Here is a 7,420-nt window from a genome sequence, read left to right as displayed (position 1 = left end):
GCTCCTTCACAAGCTCCAACTAGGAGTGAATTTGTTTGCAGATATTTGTGGTGTGACAATGTTGAGCATGGCCACAGGGACTGTGAAGCTTACAAAGATGCTATGAGAAAATATTTGATTTTTTGGAAGGATGGAAAAAATTGTGCTAGTGACAATAGATCTATCTATTGCTACAAGCTTTGGCAAGGGTGGCATAAAGAAGATTTTAGAGGATATGTTTGTATGGTCAGCCTATGTCGCCATAGATGTTGCAACTTATGGATTGCAAATTGAGAATAAGTCTAGAAGCAAGAAGTAGCTTTGGACCTATGCCTTGCGGACTACAGGTAAGGGCAAGGTGCCTCAAACTATTAGATTGCAGATTAGATGGAGCTCATCCTAAACTCAGGGTCTTTTGATTAGTTTCCCTTCAAAGCACCTTTTGGCACATGCCACTCCATCCCTCGGTGCAGTTGGCGACCACAGGTTTCGACGGACTGGCTCTTTTGGTAATAGCATGCGTGTGCCGAAGTGTCTCCTAGCCATTCATCAAGCACGGGATTCTACAAGGACACCCTTGCTAATACCATCATGGCCGTGTTTATAATGATTGGTATGGCAAGAATTTGAAGCCTTGCCTCTTTAGTTAGCATCAGGAGCAGTAGAGCAGCCTTTTGCAAGGATATGCTGGGTTCTCTTTTGCCTCGGTAGATGCATAAGGTAGAGCGTGTTCAGAAAGCCTATGAATCCTTCCCCGTGCATGCGACTCAAGATAAATGCTCGAGCGCAAGGCGTGGTCCCCTCTTTGGGGGATCACTAGAGGCCAAAACCATAAAATAAACAATCGGTAGGCCCGATTGTTTGAGAGTGAAGTGTGACCCACTAGCAACACTTGGGAGGGGAACAAGAGTAAGGGAAGGCGCTGATCATCGACTTAGACTAAGGAGAACGAAAAGCTTACATGGCTCATATTAATTAACCTTGGTATGTAATGAATGATACGAGAATGGTTTCAAGTGGCTGAGAGAAATTGCACCCTACAAAAGATAAGAAGGCCTCGGCGGGGCGGCAGAGCATTTCGTGCCGCGACGGAATGGAGGGCTGTGCGCCGCCACACGCCAACCATCCAGCGGGCATTTGGTCTAGTGGTATGATTCTCGCTTAGGGTGCGAGAGGTCCCGAGTTCAATTCTCGGAATGCCCCCGCCCCGCCACCTCACACCTCCTTCCAGCCCTGTCGCGCACCTCGCCGGTGCTCTTCTCTCGCTGGCGCGCCGACATCGCCTGCGTGTGATGCTTTTGCCTGGTTCAGAAAACTATAAATTATTATAATGTAGAAGCGGCCTACCTAATACATATACATGGTAATGAAACAAACAAATCTGCCACCTAGTTATCGGTGGCTTTAACCATGGTTTGTTGTGGAACGCATTGCATATGTGCTAGTTGGGCCGGGTAAAGTAACCCATGCGGTGGTCGATATGCCATGGACCACATTACGTATACATGCCATGGACCACATTACGTATACGCTCATCGCCACGTGTAAAATACTAGAGGTTGGATCGAATCAAACATTATGCAAGGGACATGAGAATACTCCTACCAAATTCGTAAACCAAGGGCCAACTCAAAGGCGCCACGACGAAAAGGCACGCCCAGCCCAGCTAGCATATGTGCTAGTTGGGCCGGGTAAAGTAACCCATGCGGTGGTCGATATGCCATGGACCACATTACGTATACGCTCATCGCCACGTGTAAAATACTAGAGGTTGGATCGAATCAAACATTATGCAAGGGACATGAGAATACTCCTACCAAATTCGTAAACCAAGGGCCAACTCAAAGGCGCCACGACGAAAAGGCACGCCCAGCCCAGCTAGCATATGTGCTAGTTGGGCCAGGTAAAGTAACCCATGCGGTGGTCGATATGCCATGGACCACATTACGTATACGCTCATCGCCACGTGTAAAATACTAGAGGTTGGATCGAATCAAACATTATGCAAGGGACATGAGAATACTCCTACCAAATTCGTAAACCAAGGGCCAACTCAAAGGCGCCACGACAAAAAGGCACGCCCAGCCCAGCTAGTAACTCGACACTTGGAAAAGCGCAACATGCGGCAGCAGAGTATGCCATTCCCATAGCAAAAAGTGAACCTTTATTTGTATGTAAGGCTTTTTGCGGCTTGATGCAAATTTAGATTTTGTTTATATAACATGGAGTTGGAAACACCAAAGTGCAGTCTTCTTCGTGCATAGTACCGTTTTCTTCGTACATACTCAGGTATGTGAAGTCCACATTGCAGTATGAACTACTTTATGAGACTGGGGTTCAGATACAGTTGCATGGATACACTGATGCTAATTGGACTGGTAGTATTTTTGATAGACGATCTACCAGTGAATATGTGTTCTCTTTTGGGAGTGCTGCAGTCACTTGGAGCAGCAAGAAACAGCCTACAGTTGCCTTGTCGATCACAGAGGTTGAGTACAGGGGCGCAGCAATGGCTGCATGTGAGGTAGCTTGGTTGCATAAGCTACTTTATGATATGCATAAGCTCTAAACTTCAATAGCCATCATAATTTTACATTTTCCAAGGAGGGAGTATAGGGATCTTCCATAGGGATTGATCCTTGGATTTGTCAACACAAGCTTTGGTTGTCTCGATGTAAGTCCACATGTCATGATATTTAAGTCTACTCCTTTGTTAATGGAGGTATCGATTGTGTGCTCTCATTGTGCAAGCAATTTGACCCTAAGATAGGCAAGAGGTATCACTTTGTCATTTTTTGAGACGGAAATCTGTAGCTTTGAGTTTGGAAGATATTGCATCTTGTAGATCCAGTTTGGTTGTAATGGGGCACCTAGCATTGAGGACAATCATGATACAGATCAGTAATATTGCACTAATTGCATCTCAAGTGCATTGCTTTTTGAGTAGACATTCTTCATTTTTGGGACGATCATTTGTCATGTTCCCTTATTGGTGCGGTAATTCCAATACTCAATAGTTTCTCAAGGGTACTTCACTTCTTTCTCCTTGCAACCTAGCAACATGATCGAGTTTGGGCATCCATGAGGATTGTGTTACCCTCTTCATCATGTGTCACAGAAGGGTTCATGTACTCCTCATCATTATACTATTATTTAACAAGGTGTGCAAGAGGGTCACTAGATAGGTAAGTTATTATTGGGCCAGGAGACGTAGGCATCCCTAACATGACTAATTTCTACACGAGTTCTACACTGGGAGTAGTTGGTCTCTATGATTCACTAGGGCTAATAACACCATGTGAGAGGTTCTTTTATGCATTCATTAGTCAAACAATAAGATTATATATGTAAGCTACCTCAATGAAGTGCATTATGAAGAGGCCTTTTAGCATAGAGAAATCTGACATCTTCATAGTATCCAATCTTGTGAACCAAGTTTTGCCCCTAGTTGCCTAAGCATAGCTCAAATGTTTATGATTTTTTGGATTCAATCTTGAGGTTGTTGAACTCAAAGGCATGCAAAAAAATTTATATGAGATTGTAGGGATCATGTCCCACTCGGCATTTCTCCATTTGTTTGGTGATTGCATCCTAAAAGTTCTTCCTAGTCTAATTAACATGTGCTAGCTATATGTGTTCCTACTTCGAGCATGTTGGATTTGTCAAGAATATGTCATTGTACTAGGTCTGACCTAAATTGATGGACAATCTCGAATTTAGGATTAGCCTCTTGATACCAATATCCAGTAGTGAGTCGATGTCATGTGTCTTGGTGGAAATACATTGAGGCAAATGCCATTAAAAATTTATGCATTTATTAAAAACATTTAAAGTTATGCTTCTGCATATGAGCTTGACTTCTTAGACATATTTTTGTGCATTGTTAATGCCACTTTTCAGATTGCATTGGTTTGATACTTAGAATGATAACAATGCAAAGCAATTGTACACATAGTTCTACAATTGGCTCCCTTATGCTCATCATTGCGCATTTTACGGCACAACATCCTAATGTGATCTTGTTATCCACAATAATGGCATATCAAAGAGGACTTATGACCATGGGACCTACTAAGTGAGTGCTCACAAGACCAAGACTCGCCCCTATTGGGTTGTGAGTCTCTACCACGATTATTGTTTCCATTTTCACCATTTCCATCTCTAATTGTAAGTGCATGAGAAGTGGGGGTTGTATGCTTTCAAATAAATACAAGTTACATGTCTAGCAGTCTAATATATTTCTTAGTCATTCACTTGTTGGCCTCTAAAAAGTCCTACCACTATATCTCATAGCTATCAAAGCAATCCTAACAAAATTAAGGATTGGCTACTACAACTTTCCTTCCATCTCACTCAAAATAGATAGTATATATGATTCCCAACTTATTTATAATGCATAAGCTTCCATGAAGAAAACATTATTGTGCTTAAAGAGATATCAAATGACGTTTGTGGGGTAGTCGTGGATGACATTGCTTGGCTGCTTGCACAACAAAGGATCCAATGGCTTAGCAGATGATGTGGCTAATGGCATCTTTGGCAAGGGCCAATGTGGTGTCCAAAGAGATTGATTGATAATACATTTGAATGGGAGGAGAGGGGTGTCGAGGATTGGGTATACACAAGCTATAGGTTGCATTTTGACCTATGGAGTAGTGCAGGTGAATTGGCAAGGCAGACATGGCTATTGATCATGTTTAGAGAGAGAGAGAGAGAGAGAGAGAGAGAGAGAGAGAGAGAGAGAGAGAATGGATGCGAGAGAGAGAATGAATTGTTAGAAGTGTAGCATGGGAACCCTGGGAGTAAGCAAGGGTGCATGAGGGAAGATGAGGTGTGAATGAGCTAAAGGGCAGGGGAAGCCCTAACCCTAGCCCATAGTGAGGCTATATAAATAGCCTGGAGGTCACTCTCAGAGGAGGTAGAGAGAGTGTATGAGTTGTACTTGTGAGAAACTTACTAAACAAAATTTTCTTCTTGTACTTGAGCTCTCTCCACCTGTTGTGCACACCTTCTCATGTTGACATTCTAATATTTCAACATGCTATCAAAGCCATCTCTAATCCAACAAGCTTTCTTCAACTCTATTTCACACTAAGTGCACATGAATATGTCATTTTCTCATCATATCTATTCACCTCCATAGGTGCTTGATATACACACCTCTATTGGAGGACCTGGGGAGACCAGAAGATGACATTTCAGCTCAGGACCTCTTCTGAAGGACGTATGGCCAAGAGACCTACTAAGTGAGTGCCCACACTGAGACTCGCACCCATTGGGTTGTGAGCATTTTCACCATTTCTCTCTCTAATTATAAGTGCATGAGAAGTGGGGGTTGTATGCTCTCAAACAAATACAAGTTACATGTCTAGCAATCTAATATATTTCTTAGTCATTCACTTGTTGGCAAGGCAAACATGGCTATTGGTCATGTTTATGAGCATGGGTGATGGAAAATGGGGTGTAGGTGGTTTGTTGATGATGGTGAGGTTGGACCCAAGTTGCAAGCTCGCATGGTTGCCATGGAGGACATACATTGATGTATTGGCTCTTGTATTGGAGACTCCAAACAAGTGTCATTATGGCCGACCTCAGCGGGTTCACTACTATATGTATATCCTATATATCACATGCGTTCAAGGCCTATTTATAAATATCCTTATATGTGATTTTTCCTTGGATAAAACATAACCCTTTTTAATTCAATTTGTAAATAGCCCCTTTGCATTATACCCTTTTGCATATAAAAGGTGCATAAAAATTGTATTTAAAAATATCTTATGTTGAACCCACGCAATGCATACATATGTCCATGAGTGAACACCCCCCCCCCCCCCCCCCCGCCCTCCGAGTGGTCAACCCCTAGGAGGATCGCCAAAGTGTTGGGCATTGTGGGTCAATAAGGAGAGATTTCATGTCGACCCTCAAAACTGCATACACACACACACACACACACACACACACATGCATATGTATATATATGTACATATGTATGTATGTATGTATGTATGTATATGTGTATATGTGTGTGTGTGTGTAAGAGAGAGAGAGAGAGAGAGAGAGAGAGAGAGAATGCGTGCTTGATATTCTTGATTCACACGAAATTAATGTACATTTCCATTGAGCCCTTGTGTGTCCATTTGGTCCCTAACCATCCACATAAAATTTTCCAATTTAGAATACTGTCCCAGCACTTGATTGCTATTCGTATCCTTAGACTAGCTAAGTTATCTTCCAACCCCCTAGCCCTTGGAATTTTGTATGCTTTCAAACACATACAAGTTAGATGTCTGGCTGTCTAATATACTATTTCTCAGTCCTCTAAAAAGTCCTACCACTACATCTCGCTGGGATCGAAGCAATCCTAACAAACCTAAGCATTGGCTACAACTTTCCTTCCATCTCTCACTCAAAACCATATATGTGATCCCCAACTTACTTACAATGCATATGCTTCCATGAAGAAAACGGTACTATGCACGAAGAAGACTGCACTTTGGTGTTTCCAACTCCATGTTATATAAACAAAATCTAAATTTGCATCAAGCCGCAAAAAGCCTTACATACAAATAAAGGTTCACTTTTTGCTATGGGAATGGCATACTCTGCTGCCGCATGTTGCGCTTTTCCAAGTGTCGAGTTACTAGCTGGGCTGGGCGTGCCTTTTCGTCGTGGCGCCTTTGAGTTGGCCCTTGGTTTACGAATTTGGTAGGAGTATTCTCATGTCCCTTGCATAATGTTTGATTCGATCCAACCTCTAGTATTTTACACGTGGCGATGAGCGTATACGTAATGTGGTCCATGGCATGTATACGTAATGTGGTCCATGGCATATCGACCACCGCATGGGTTACTTTACCCGGCCCAACTAGCACATATGCAATGCGTTCCACAACAAACCATGGTTAAAGCCACCGATAACTAGGTGGCAGATTTGTTTGTTTCATTACCATGTATATGTATTAGGTAGGCCGCTTCTACATTATAATAATTTATAGTTTTCTGAACCAGGCAAAAGCATCACACGCAGGCGATGTCGGCGCGCCAGCGAGAGAAGAGCACCGGCGAGGTGCGCGACAGGGCTGGAAGGAGGTGTGAGGTGGCGGGGCGGGGGCATTCCGAGAATTGAACTCGGGACCTCTCGCACCCTAAGCGAGAATCATACCACTAGACCAAATGCCCGCTGGATGGTTGGCGTGTGGCCATGCTCAACATTGTCACACCACAAATATCTGCAAACAAATTCACTCCTAGTTGGAGCTTGTGAAGGAGCAGCTCTCCTAGGATATCTTCCAATTTAGCCAATTTTACGTGTAGATCTCTCGTATTATTTACAAGCTCATCCAATTTAACCAATTTTATATTAAACCTTTCATGTGTGGTGAAACCCATGCAAATATATATTGAAACTCCATGTACAACTTTATCAAGTCTTACTTGA

At 42.9% G+C, this 7,420-nt stretch overlaps 2 non-coding genes across 2 annotated transcripts; one reads left to right on the top strand and one right to left on the bottom strand.

Moving 5' to 3' along the window:
- The first annotated feature begins 1,110 nt into the window (after positions 1-1,110).
- Positions 1,111-1,182, top strand: TRNAP-AGG (transfer RNA proline (anticodon AGG)). Its single transcript has one exon. It is a non-coding gene; the product is annotated as a tRNA-Pro (tRNA).
- Positions 1,183-7,089: 5,907 nt separating this feature from the next.
- On the bottom strand, positions 7,090-7,161 carry TRNAP-AGG (transfer RNA proline (anticodon AGG)). The gene has a single exon. It is a non-coding gene; the product is annotated as a tRNA-Pro (tRNA).
- Positions 7,162-7,420: the final 259 nt, after the last annotated feature.

This window comes from Lygodium microphyllum, unplaced genomic scaffold, assembly GCF_053477565.2.
Source record: "Lygodium microphyllum isolate KBCC unplaced genomic scaffold, Lygodium_microphyllum_v1.1.10 scaffold_100, whole genome shotgun sequence".
NCBI lineage: Eukaryota > Viridiplantae > Streptophyta > Polypodiopsida > Schizaeales > Lygodiaceae > Lygodium > Lygodium microphyllum.
This window is presented reverse-complemented; position numbering and strand designations above follow the sequence as displayed.